Raw genomic sequence first — 13,616 nt, 5'->3', positions numbered from 1 at the left:
TCACTGTATTTAATATATAAGCCTCAGTAACAATTTATCATCCTTCTATTAAATTCACTGGAAGTTTTCTAAAATATGCTATGGCTCTTCTTAAACTGCAAGAGTTCTGCAGAATTTGAGCTACACTAATTTGAACGTATATATTTGCCAGACAGGTAACTCTACTGGACAACGTGTCCCTTTTCTTGGCTGCCTGGCAGCACTGTCAATATAATGGGTTTCCCACAGTTGTTTAAAATTAAATTACACAAGAGTCAGCCACATGTAGAAAAAAAAAAAGATGAAAGATATAATACTGAATCCTGTTTCCCATCATTGTCTGTGGGTTTCTAAGTGTGTGCTGGCAGTGACTGACTTGTTTTTGGGGAGATTTCTTCATTTGAGTTGGTACAAATGTGGAGTTGCTATACATAAGTTTAGGAGTGCAGGGGGTTGCCCCTGATATTTGGGGAAGTAGGGTGGCTCGCTACCCTACCAAAAATAATTAATATTGATTTTTCCACCTTCTGTTTTTTGAGCAATTTTTTCACCCGTTTGGCTTATTGTGGTATTTCATACTAGAACTCTGTTTAAGTTACTTACTCAAAGTCACACAGTAAGCAAAGAGAGATAGAAGGATTCAGACCCTATGCTTTTGACTGTAAGAAAGCAGTCTATTAACAGCTCAGAGCCTTCATCATCTGCACTAACTGCCAGGCCTCATGGTATAAAGCATACTCTTACAGCATTTTCAAGCATGCATTGTGTTGATACAGTTGTTAATAATCCAATGACTGTGAAGTGCCAGCCTTCGACACATATAGTACGAGAGACTTCACAGCATGAGGGTATCCTGATAAAAATAGCAAACACATTTCAGACCACAGAATGATATAATGCATTATTTTCCTCCTACATCCTGTGAAAAATCCATAATTTCTGTTAATATATTATTCATTTTATATCCTGATTAATTTTGTTGGTATTCACCATAAGAGTTCTATGATAGTCGAGTTTACTTATTTACTTTACATTTGTTTATTGAAAGTCCAACTGGGCATGGACCCCACTTTCAGCGGATGTCCAGGGAGAAAAGCTCCACAAAGATTAGTATAGCAAATACAGTAAACACAATATACATGTTAATAAAGTAGAGTACAGAGTCACAAAGTTAATAAGGTGCAGTTTAAAGGCTAAGAAAAGAATCAAAAGTAAATGTACTATAAGAAGCACAGCGTGTTACTATAAACAATACAGGGGAAGGGACATTTAGTTCAGTCATTTGGTTACATTCATCAGTGGCTAGATCACTAAACCCACACTGATTGAGAAAGAGTATAGAAAGGAGTTGTTGCAAGCTTTCATAGGAGGTTAAAGTATGATGATATGATCTAATTAAGTGAGGCTTTCACAAAGAAAGATTTCTAAAATTGACAAGAATTGGTAAACCTTGTTTACATGTTTTATTGTACCAAAAGTTAGAGTAGCACATTTCATAGAGGCATTAGCATTTATACTGAAATGAATGAGGAAGTTACTCATATTAAAACATCCTCACCACTAAGCATTTTTTTTTTGCAGTTTTTGAAAGATACTCCTTTGGACATATGGTATACATGTCATTCATGCATGCAAGCCAGCAGAGCACAAGAGTAAACAAATCCCCATGTGACTATAAACATGGTTTGTCTAGTACAGAATTTATTTCAGATCTCTTTAGTTTTCACATTGTTGGCCTGATCTCACCAGTTCTCCATGCTCGGCATACTGTTCTTGATGACATCATCTTCTTTTCTTTCCCCAAAAGGGTTAAAGGTAAAAAATGTATTATCCTGCTTTTCATTAAACAGTGAGCTTGACAAAGTGACTGTGCTTCCACCCCTTTACATTTATATCTCTTAAATTGCAGTTTTCTATTTTTTTTCGGGAGAAAAGATTACTTTACATTCATTATCTCTCCAGTGCAGAATACGGTATATAGATAACATTATTTTAGTTGCTATTGCTAAGCCAACAGTAATAGTTTTAACTACAAACTCAAGCAAGAAAGAAGTAGTTGTAGAAACATGACATGAGTGCCTTGCATTTTCCAATAACCACTCAACAGTGCAAGCCAGTATTATTTATTATTCAAATCAGAATATCAATTGTTTGTAATGGCACTGGAATAAATAGTCTTACTTCATTAGAAAAAGTGCATTTATGGCCTAAATTGTTAGAATTTTCCAAAAGTTAGAAACTCAGAAAATAATACATTCAAAGCAAGTTTTTAAAACCCTAACTATAACTGCACAGTAACATCCCAACACTGCATGTTGTTACTCTACACAGTAGAGTGTATAATACCAGGTGTTTTAAGCACTACCCAACACCGCCTATTTCCACAAATGTAGCTGCAGTTTGATGCTTTAAGATGCTGAGCCATGAGCAAGTTAACCACTGACAATGTGGCATATGAGTTTATGTAGTAGTAAAAGACCACAAAGTGATGTCACCTAGATAAGTGAACGTTTCTATCGGTGTTATCTTTTGAGATAGATTTAATATTCTTAATTTTCAAATACTTTGTTAATAAGCACTTAAATTCAGTAAGTAAGTAAATCAATAAATACAATCACTTGCTATAGCTTGCTGCATCAGTCTGCTTCCACTTTTATGGAATGGCACTAGTATCTTTTAATAATTAATTTTAGTAATAATTTACAGTAATTATAATAATCAGTAGTTTGCCATAAACCTTACAGTGCAGCAGAGTCTACAGTCATTATTCATTAAGCAGACCTACTGTCATACTATTTAAAGATTGTCCATTTTGCTGCTGCTGTGTACCATCCTAAAGTTAATAATGAAATATGCTCTGGCATATGAACAACTTACTACAGCTATTCTAATGCACTCTGCTGTAGTCACACTCTCACATTTAAACAAGTGTCACATACTTCTTGCAATGTGTCGCTTATTTAGGTAACAAATGCTGTGAAGTATAAATGATGCAGCAAATCATATTCCACCTCTAGAAAACACTTCAAATGAAAGTGGGGATATTCAGCACTGTATATAATCCTATTTATGAAATGCATTTGTGACATGCAATGTTACACTAAATGTAATTTGTCTAACATGTCAAGTTTATTACAGAATGAAATTATAAACTTCAAATTTTAAGACTTCAAATTTGAAAAGAAAAGAAATGAATCTGAAGTTCTGTAAGAAACTCATGGTTTCAAGAGCTACAAAATAAGAGAAATGTAATGTGCTGACTTCTCCAACACACGGACATGGTGATCCACACTGTCAGAATAGTCGGTATGAATAGAAATGTTTTCTGCTTCACACAGTACAGACTACCTTTACTTCCTGTCACTAGGTTGCAACTAGCATGTCTCCCACAATTGTTTCTGTTACTTTCTTCATTAAACTACTTTATTCTCCTTGGGTTAACTGAGCTGTTGCAGTATGAAAACTACACAGGTACTACGGCTAGAGTTTTTCTCTGCCTTGAAGGTTTTGTAGACAGCAATGCCTGCATTGTAGGTATTGCTATATTGACATTCAATGAACATAATTTGTTTTAGTTACTTATAACAAGGCAGATTACTGCATAAAACATATTGCTCATACCCTGAACACATTGCTGACTAAAGTAAGAAGGTGTCAGATATTTCCAACTCATCTAGACCTTCTCAGTGAGTAACTGCTGGATACTGACTCAGTAGAATGCCTACCTCAGAGTCACATGGTGCAATTATTCCACTTGACCTTTGACAGACTGTGAGGGATCATTGCCATTTACTACTCTGCATTTTCAGGTAATCTGCTTGTTTCCACTGTTAATATGATTTGTTATTATAGAATGTAGATGTTATTTGATAAGGTTGCAAATGTTATGACAGTCATACACTATTGTTTGTGGTCAAACAGAGAACTGCAGTGAGATGCATAGTAATGGTATACTATTATCAGCAGCCTCTTCAAACTCTGATAAACAAAACAACGAGGCTGCTACAGATACCAGAAAGGTCTGAAATAAAGTATTTTAATCATCAGTGTTTAAGGTATTGGTATGTACATATACTGTAATATAATGTTGTAAAAATGCAAGGCAAGTCATCATTTGAAAGGAAGCCTAAGTGAACTACAGAAGGACGTACAGAACATCCTTGCATAGTCACAGACCACTTAGTGCACAGTAGTGTAACAATGCACTACTCAGAGGTGAGGATTATCAGAGCCACATGTAAATAGAGAAGTCTATGGACATGGCCTATGCAAATCATGTCCCTGCACTTCTACGAGCACTGCTCTGAATGTGTCCCTGCCTAGTATGGTGAGTCAAAGATTGTGGTAGAACAGTGCAGAGAGTAGATACGTATATACAACTGTCAGCCATGAACAGCCATTGCTATCTATGTAGCTGTATAAGTAGTGAACATTAAGTGGAGAAAGAGCTGAATGCACCACAACAGCTCTGCTCTGCTCATCTTTCACTGCTCATAGCCACTCTGGTAGGCAGTTCTGTGTAATATCTGTGTTTGTATATGTGTGTGTGTACATGTGTAAACAGGGATGTGTGTGTGTGTGTGTGTGTGTGTGTGTGTGTGTGTGTGTGTGTGTGTGTGTGTGTGTGTGTGTGTACATCTGAACCAGACGTTCTTTCTACCTCTGCTTGGAAGGGTGCCCATCCACAGCTGTTTCAACTAAATGGGTGAGCAATGAGGTTCTAATCTGATTCAATGTCATGAAGCACATCCATACTTCTGAATCACTTTTTTATTTAGCTGCACCATTAGGCATACCTGAGCACTGCAAGCTACACTGCTGAATGGGCTTTTATGAATCACTTGTCAGTGTCACCTCCCATGATGAAAAACCCAAGGCCATGTTAAAAGCAACATGAACCATTAGACAAAATGCGAGTATTAGCTCAGAATCTTACTACAAAGCAAAATGTAAATAGAGCACCCTATTACTGTACTTTATTCATGGAAAATGCACTCTTACTTCAGAGAACCACTGACTAAATTGCCAGGAGTAATTGCCAGTCTGGATTAATAAATTTAGATGCAGACAATGAAATATTCCTCTAGATATGCAAGACATTTTCATGGACATGTTAACTAGCGGTTGGAATAAGAATTAAAATACTCTAACAAGTGTTACAAATTCCCATCAAAATGATGAGACACTGAACCTGGTGAAGTAGGGACAGAAATATTTGGAAATGGAGTCCATTCTTTATTGTTGCCAACAAGTAATTCTGCATTCTTGCAAGGGGTGCTAATACTTTGCATATAGTACTAGCTAAAAAGGAACTTATTGACACCGCTGTGGTGTCATCTTCTCCTTTAAGGAGAACCATCCGTGTGTGCCAACATGGATGTAAACACATTCTGCACTGACACACTGAATTTCAACTACCTGTTCTGTTTATAGAGAAGGTAAGTGCAGGCATGTGTGTGTGTGTGTGTGTGTGTGTGTGTGTGTGTGTGTGTGTGTGTGTGTGTGTGTGTGTGTGTGTGTGTGTGTGTGTGTGTGTGTATGTGTGTATTGCCGTATAAGACAGAAGGTGTGTTTCTGTGTGTGCATTGCTATGTGAGACAGTAGGTGCATTTTCATGGAATTGTGAGTTTCAAGGGAAGAGAGGTCTACTATTGATCATCAATGTGCAGCTAACTATTTTTTTTTGTTAGCAAATAGCAGTCACTGTTTGTGCTGTAGAATTTGAAAGCAGTGTTAGTAGCATAGTTGCCTTTGGTGCAAAAGGCTGTGGATTCTACTCCCACACCATCTATACAGAGAGCTGATATTGCAGTCCCCTTTCAATTGCTGATTATTTGGTACATTTTAAGGGGGAAGGGGTTCTGTACTTCTGAGTGTGTCCTCTTTTGTATGAGATGCCTAGTAACTATAAACTTGTTGTCAGTTTGTCAGTTATTCCCTATTGCAATATTACCAGCTTATCAATTTTATAATGTAACAGGCAATTAATTCTTCAAGGGTAGCAGGCACTGAATCTGTAGATGAAACACTGAAATGTAAAGTTGCTTGCCAGTAGCAACCTCTCGATTAGTTACAGATCTGTTTAATGTGGAATTATTCAGATAACGTTTACTTCTGCAGAGATTGTGCTTACTGACTGATATTGGTGGATTGTAATGACAAAAGTTTGAGTGGCCTTTTATGGTTGTAATTTTTTAAAATGGCTAATTTTGTTACTATTGGTTCACACATTTTGTTTCATTGCTTAATGGAAGAATTTTCAAAGCTAGAAATCTAAAACATATTCTAACAAGTAGTGTTGTATTATACAAGGACGATAATTTAGTACAATCAGAAAGGTGAATCAAAGAACACAGACATTTATGCATGGCCCTAAAAATGTGTGCAAGGAGCCTATGGTTTGAAAACAGCCCAAAGGTAAACTTAATTCTCCACTGGCCAGATGCATTTTCTTTGAATGTGGGTCATTTCAATGAATGTGAATATCAAGGGGAGAGAAGTTTACTGATATGCTAAGTCTGTTTTCATTCTGAAAATGTATTATTTGTTTAGCAAATGGCTATCAGTGTTTGTGCAATTTTATTTCAATATCTGTAATCATTGTAGAAGTAAATAAGAAAACAGTATGCACACTGACAGGTTTGAACAATGTTTGGTAACTGAGGAGAAATAGCCAAGTAATGGAACACTGGGATGGCTGGAGAGAAGGCTACTGCTGAGGGGAGGGGGGTAGAGGGTTGCTGCAGGAGGGGCTGCTTTGGGGGGCCCTAATCTATTACCATGCCTAAGGCCCCATTTGACCATGATACAGCTCTGTATCCAACACATTTGACTAAAGAGACTTGGTGAAAGCTTAACATCCAATATTAACAGTATTGTGACAAGAAATAACTATGGAGATCAGATCTGGTTTTCTTATATTCAAAGAGGTAATATAAAAGGCACTGGTAGTCATCAATCCATAAGCTTAACTTGTATCTTGGGGAAGATCTTTAAGAAAATACTTCTGAAATTATTTTTCAAACACGTATTTGAACGACTTGAATTAGGTTAAACTAAATTTATCTGCAGTAGGTCTTGATACTTATCCCACCAATAGGTTCTGTTATTGTTGTAATGTAAACTAAGACAACTAAAGTGGGTATTAATCATATTAGAGTTCATTAATATGCAAGACGTCAAGCAGAACCAGGTCAATAACAGCCTTGCAGTCCAAGTAGAGGTCTAAGTGGTAGGGATTTTAGATACAGTGTATAAATTAAGGAGGTCATGGCCAACATTTTCTCGGCTAGGAAACATTTTTTTTTGTTCAGACAATAGATTTCAATAGGTAAATGTCAAAAGGGGCATTAAAGTCTAGTATGGGCATGAGTAGAGGAATGAGTAGAGGGGAACAGTAACTTTCTTGGACCTGGGTTATATATCTCTATGTCTCTTCTAATGATGATATCAGCTTTGGGGTGTAATATCAGCTTTGGGGGGTTATCACACGGGAGCTCACTGACATTGACTATGTCTCTTCTAATGACAATATCAGCTTTGGGGGGTTATCACACGGGAGCTCACTGACATTGACTATGTCTCTTCTAATGACAATAATGACAATATCAGCTTTGGGGGGTTATCACACGGGAGCTCACTGACATTGACTATGTCTCTTCTAATGACAATATCAGCTTTGGGGGGTTATCAAACGGGAGCTCACTGACATTGACTATGTCTCTTCTAATGACAATATCAGCTTTGGGGGGTTATCACACGGGAGCTCAATGACATTGACTATGTCTCTTCTAATGACAATATCAGCTTTGGGGGGTTATCACACGGGAGCTCACTGACATTGACTATGTCTCTTCTAATGACAATATCAGCTTTGGGGGGTTATCAAACGGGAGCTCACTGACATTGACTATGTCTCTTCTAATGACAATATCAGCTTTGGGGGGTTATCACACGGGAGCTCACTGACATTGACTATGTCTGTTCTAATGGTGATAACAGCCTTGAGGTGGTTAGCATTTATGCAGTATGTGCAGATGAGTTCTTATTTTCCAAAGAGTGCAATGCTCATTTTTTTAATTTCTTTTTGTTTGCATCAAGCTTGGGTTCATAGTTTTGACACCAGGAATTTGTGTGGGCTAGACTGTCTTGTAGGATTTTGGTATCAGCTGTACAGATAACAATAACACCAAGATATGTAGAGTTAGCTGGAAAATGTTAACAACAGCTTGGACATCAATGCAGCATGTGCCAAAAAAGGAGTGGACCTAGTAATGAACTCTGTGGGATACCATTGGTAAAAAACTTTTATGGGAAAGTGAGACATTTACTTGGAATGTGCGGGTTCTGTCTGAGAGTCAGCTATTCAACAATCTTCATAATGGTTAACATTTAAGTGGCAAAACAATTGAAAGAAGAATTAGGCCTGAAAGATCCATTCTTGGTCCTTTATGCTTTAAAATATTCATGAATTGCATGTGCAAAACTGTTATAAATGCAACTTTAGTACAATACACTGACAATTCTGCCATAATTTACAGTGCTGCTACTGACAATAACACTTATTATGCTGTACCAAACACTAATCAATTAAGGATGTTTTACAGAACAAAATCCTGTTTGTCAGAACATAAACTACTAAAAACTGCAAACAAACACACACACACACACACACACACACACACACACACACACACACACACACACACACACACACACACACACCTTCCATACTCTTTATATGCAGCTGCAAATTTGATAAACACTTAAAAAATTAAAAACATTATAATAATAGTACTGCCAAATCTGCTGCAAACTTATCTAAAAGAACTCGTTACTGTCACCTACTGCAGAAAATGGGTTGCCTTGAAATTCAATATACTCTTGCAGTCTTCTGTTGTGAATCTATCCAGAATGTACAATTCAGACCTAATAAATATCCTGCTTTAGGCCACCAAGATCACTAAAGCAACATTAAATGTCGATTTATTTCTATTTATTTGAAATTTGGTAACTGGGTAAGTGGACTGGTAAAATTAACCCTTTTCAGCCACGACCCAAGCTTCAGAGCAACAAAGTACATACAAAAGATAACAAAAGTGAAAATACACTGTATGTCATGAAATAAAAAATGCATATCAAAAGGAAATACACATAGAACAGGGGGAGTAAGAAACAACACCCTTCATAACAGTTCAAACAATGTGGAAATGTGCACAACAGTTACAATATTTACAGGGTAGCATTCATTTAGTAGTACAGAAGAACTATATGCAGTACTTGTACACATTCTAGTTACAGTAAGTCTACCAGCCTTCAGCAAATTATCCAGTGACAAGAAAGCAATTACAGACAGTTTCTTCTAGTAGATTTTCCTTCACTTTAGCCTTGCAGCCATCCAATTTTATCAGAGAATGTATTTCTCTGGGTAGCTGACTCCATGTTGCTGGCCCAAGTTTAGCAAAGGCCCTCTCCTGTATGGTAGTGACAAAGTGTGATCTCATTCAGGTAATGTCATTATACTGACTTCCCCTTTTCTTATTTTACCTTAAAGTCAAAATCATTAAAGCTATTCACTTTCTTCAGTATCTGTTACTAAACATTGGAACTCTGTTCCCAGTTAGCATTTGACCTGTGTCAAAGAATTTATAGCCAGACTAAAGGAATACCTAACTAAACCTTGATTATGTCCTTATATAACATGATAAAAGACAAATTTGCACTAAGCATGGTTACTATATACCTCTCATCATTAAGATATCTCTGTAGTTATGAGTCTTATAGCAATGTATTATATTATTTCTGTGCAATTCATTGGTTTTCATTTTTCTATTTGACTTATACACCTAAGGTTATTGACTTATACGTACTTCCTACAGTATTGCTACCACTTATTTTTCATTCATCTTCCTTATTGATGTAACTTGCTTTCTGTTTTATAAGTCCTTCCTTTCCCATTTGCATCTCCACTTTTCCTGTAGTATTACATGCTCCCACAATTTCATTAGCCAAATATATGTCAATATTAGTGTTATACAATGTATATGTATGTGTGCTTACATATACTTATAGTTGCTCCATAATATGATGCTTCTATTCTCAAGAGTTATATTACAGAAGTTTCCTACGTTGGACATGTTGCTAAGTTTATATCTGTTGCATACAATTGGTATGGGAGCCTTTCTGCCAAGGCCTTCAGTGAAAACGAGCTACTTAACGTGACCAGTAAAAATTGAAACAGATTAGATAGCTAGACATACAGTTAGACAGATAGATGGACAGATACATAGATAGATAGACAGATAGATAGACAGATAGATAGATAGATAGATAGATAGATAGATAGATAGATAGATAGATAAATAAAATGTTTTTTTTACATTGGTAGTTGAACCATTTTCCTAAAGTGTAAATAATTCAGTACAAAGACTGCTGTATTATGGAATAAGCCTCCAAGATAATCCAGGAGTGCAGCTTGTGTCTCTAATTTTAAAATAAGGCTGAATAGCTATTTTTTTACTTCCCACTTTAAAACACCTAGTGCTAATTGTGGACTACTTGGTGGTGCTATTTAAAATTTGAGTATGTTAATTATAAGCTTGAACTTTGAAATGAGTAAATTATAAACCCCTCTATAATTGCTTACAATAACTCGTTGCTCTAGATTTGGGTAATAATAGCTTGTGCAACTAGTTGTAACAGCTTGCAGTTTAAACGAACGAGATCTAAGAAGGCAATGCTCCATCCACGCAATTCATGGAAAAGTAAATGAAGACTTTCTATAACACTCATGACACTCAGAGAGTATCAGAAAGCATGCTCCTATAGTCTGCGGCAGTACAAATTTATTACTGGATTCCTGGTTTTCCGAAATTAATACATTTCAGAGCTATACTCTGCAATGGCTTTATAAAAAAAGAAAATCTTTACCACAACCTGCCCATGTAAGGAAATGTGCCCTCTATGGTTATCTGTTACAATGGACAGCATCAGTGGGGCACAGTTATAAATAAAAACTACAGCCTTAGCATGTTAGACAGCAAAAAGCAAACTTCTAGCTCAACATACACGTCCATTTTGTGAAGATAGCTATACAATGTCGTTTTGCTGCTGAATGGCTGTCTGGGTTGTGTAATGCTTTAAAATTGTACAGGGATAAAATAATGCATCCTAGTTGTCATGATGTGCTTTATTCATTTCTGGTGACTTACGATGACATAAGAAGTAGGAACTAGTAATCAGTAAAGAGTCGCTAATGTGAAGTGGTAACATATCGACTTAGACTGCTCACAGATTTCACATTAACTACAATGCACTCTAATTTTACAGTGATACATATGGAAAAATGCAAGCAATTTAATAATGCATATTTCAGTCAAACAAATCTGTTGTAACTGCACTGTCTCTCTAGCTGACAACATTTAAATTTGAAAACTGTACATCACTGCTGAAGAAGGTCTGACCTTGAAGATAATTATGATTTTATACAATGTGACATCCCTTACCATTACAAGTAGAAACAATTACAGCAATTAAACTGCAGACTTCAGACATTCAGCAACTTTGCATAACTGGAATGCATGCAAATACTCCAGAAGCATATGTGCACCTTCTTCTTCTTCTGTTATATTGTAATGACAATTAATTATACTTTATTATTATTACTACTATTATTATTATTATTAATATTATATTAAACCTAGCCACTGGGGATGCACAAGCCATTGCATTTCTTTGTGCCGGTCCCAAGCCCGGATAAATGGGGAGGGTTGCGTCAGGAAGGGCATCCGGCATAAAACATCACCAAATCATTCATGCAGACACCAGTAAATATTTACATACCAGATCAGTCGAGGCCTGGGTTAACAACGACCGCCACCAGTATTGTTAGCCAACAGGGTGCTGGCGGAAATTGGGCTACTGTTGGTTGAAGGAGGAGAAGAGGAGGAGGGCATGGCCAAAGGCAGGCAGAGAGGAGAAAGGCTTGGACTGTGGTAGTGAGGGTCAGAACTTTGAATGTTGGCAGTATGACTGGTATAGAGAGAGAGCTAGCCAATATGATGGACAGAAGGAAAGTTGGTATATTGTGTGTGCAAGAGACCAGATGGAAGGGGAGTAAGGCTAGGTGTATCGGAGGTGGGTTCAAATTGTTTTATCATGGTGTGGATGGGAGGAGAAATGGTGTAGGAGTTATCCTGAAGGAACAGTATGCTAAGAGTGTTTTGGAGGTGAAAAGAGTGTCGGATAGAGTGATGTTTATGAACTGGAAATTGATGGTGTAATGATGAATGCTGTTAGTGCATATGCTCCACAAGTTGGGTGTGCGATGGATGAGAAAGAAAAATTTTGGAGTGAGTTGGATGAAGTGGTGATGACTGTACCCAAGGGTGAGAGAGTGGTGATTGGAGCAGATTTCAATAGGCATGTTGGTGAAGGGAACAGAGGGGATGAGGAAGTGATGGGTAGGTATGGTGTTAATCAAAGGAATGCAGAAGGTCAGATGGTAGTGGATTTTGTGAAAAGGATGGACATGGCTGTGGTGAATACATATTTTAACAAGAGGGAGGAGCATAGGGTGACATACAAGAGTGGAGGAAGAAGCACACAGGTGGATTATATCTTATGTAGAAGGGCCAGTCTGAAGGAGACTGGAGACTGTAAAGTGGTGGCAGGGGAAAGTGTAGTTAGGCAGCATAGGATGGTGGTTTGTAGGATGACATTGGTGTTCAAGAAGAGGAGGAAGAGTGTGAGGGCAGCACCAAGGATCAAATGGTGGAAATTGAAAAAGTGTAATTGTGAGGTGGAGTTCAGGGATGAGTTAAGACAGGCACTGGGTGGCATTGAAGAGTTACCAAATAGCTGGGTAACTACAGCAGAGCTAGTAAGGGAGATGGCTAGAAAGGTGCTTGGTATGACATCTGGAAAGAGGAAGGACGACAAGGAGACATGGTGCTGGAATGAGGAAGTACAGGAGAGTATACAGAGAAAGAAGTTGGCAAAGAAGAAGTGGGATTGTCAGAGAAATGAAGAAAGTAGACAGGAGTATAAGGAGATGAGGTGCATAGCAAAGAGAGAGGTGGCAAAGGCTAAGGATAAGGCATATGAAGAGTTGTATGAAAGGTTGGACACTAAGGAGGGAGAAAAGGACCTGTACCGAATGGCTAGACAGAGGGACCGAGCTAGTAAAGATGTGCAGCAGGTACGGGTGATATAGGATAATGAGGGAAACATACTCACAAGCGAGAAGAATGTGTTGAGGAGATGGAAAGAGTACTTTGAGGGGCTGATGAATGAAGAGAATGAGAGGGAGAGAAGGCTGGATGATGTGCAGATAGTGAATCATGAAGTGCAGTGGATTAGCAAGGAGGAAGTAAGGATAGCTATGAAGAGGATAAAGAATGGAAAGGCTGTTGGTCCAGATGACATACCTGTGGAAGCATGGAGGTGTTTAGGTGAAATGGCAGTGGAGGTTTTAACCAGATTGTTTAATGAAATCTTGGAAAGTGAGAGGATGCCTGAGGAATGGAGAAAAAGTGTTTTGGTACCTATTTTTAAGAATAAGGGTGATGTGCAGAGCTGTAGTAACTACAGACGGATTAAATTGATCAGTCACAGCATGAAGTTATGGGAAAGAGTAG

General features: G+C 37.6%; 1 protein-coding gene across 2 annotated transcripts in view; it reads right to left on the bottom strand.

Moving 5' to 3' along the window:
• EXOC3L2 (exocyst complex component 3 like 2) overlaps positions 1-13,616 on the bottom strand; it is a 640,637-nt gene that overhangs the window by 48,119 nt on the left and 578,902 nt on the right. The window lies entirely within an intron of this gene.

The sequence above is a fragment of the Protopterus annectens genome, chromosome 1.part0 (assembly GCF_019279795.1).
Source record: "Protopterus annectens isolate FY-2018-M chromosome 1.part0, PAN1.0, whole genome shotgun sequence".
NCBI classification, from domain to species: Eukaryota; Metazoa; Chordata; order Ceratodontiformes; family Protopteridae; genus Protopterus; species Protopterus annectens.
Note: the sequence above shows the minus strand (reverse complement) of the source record. Positions and strands in the feature narration are given on the sequence as shown.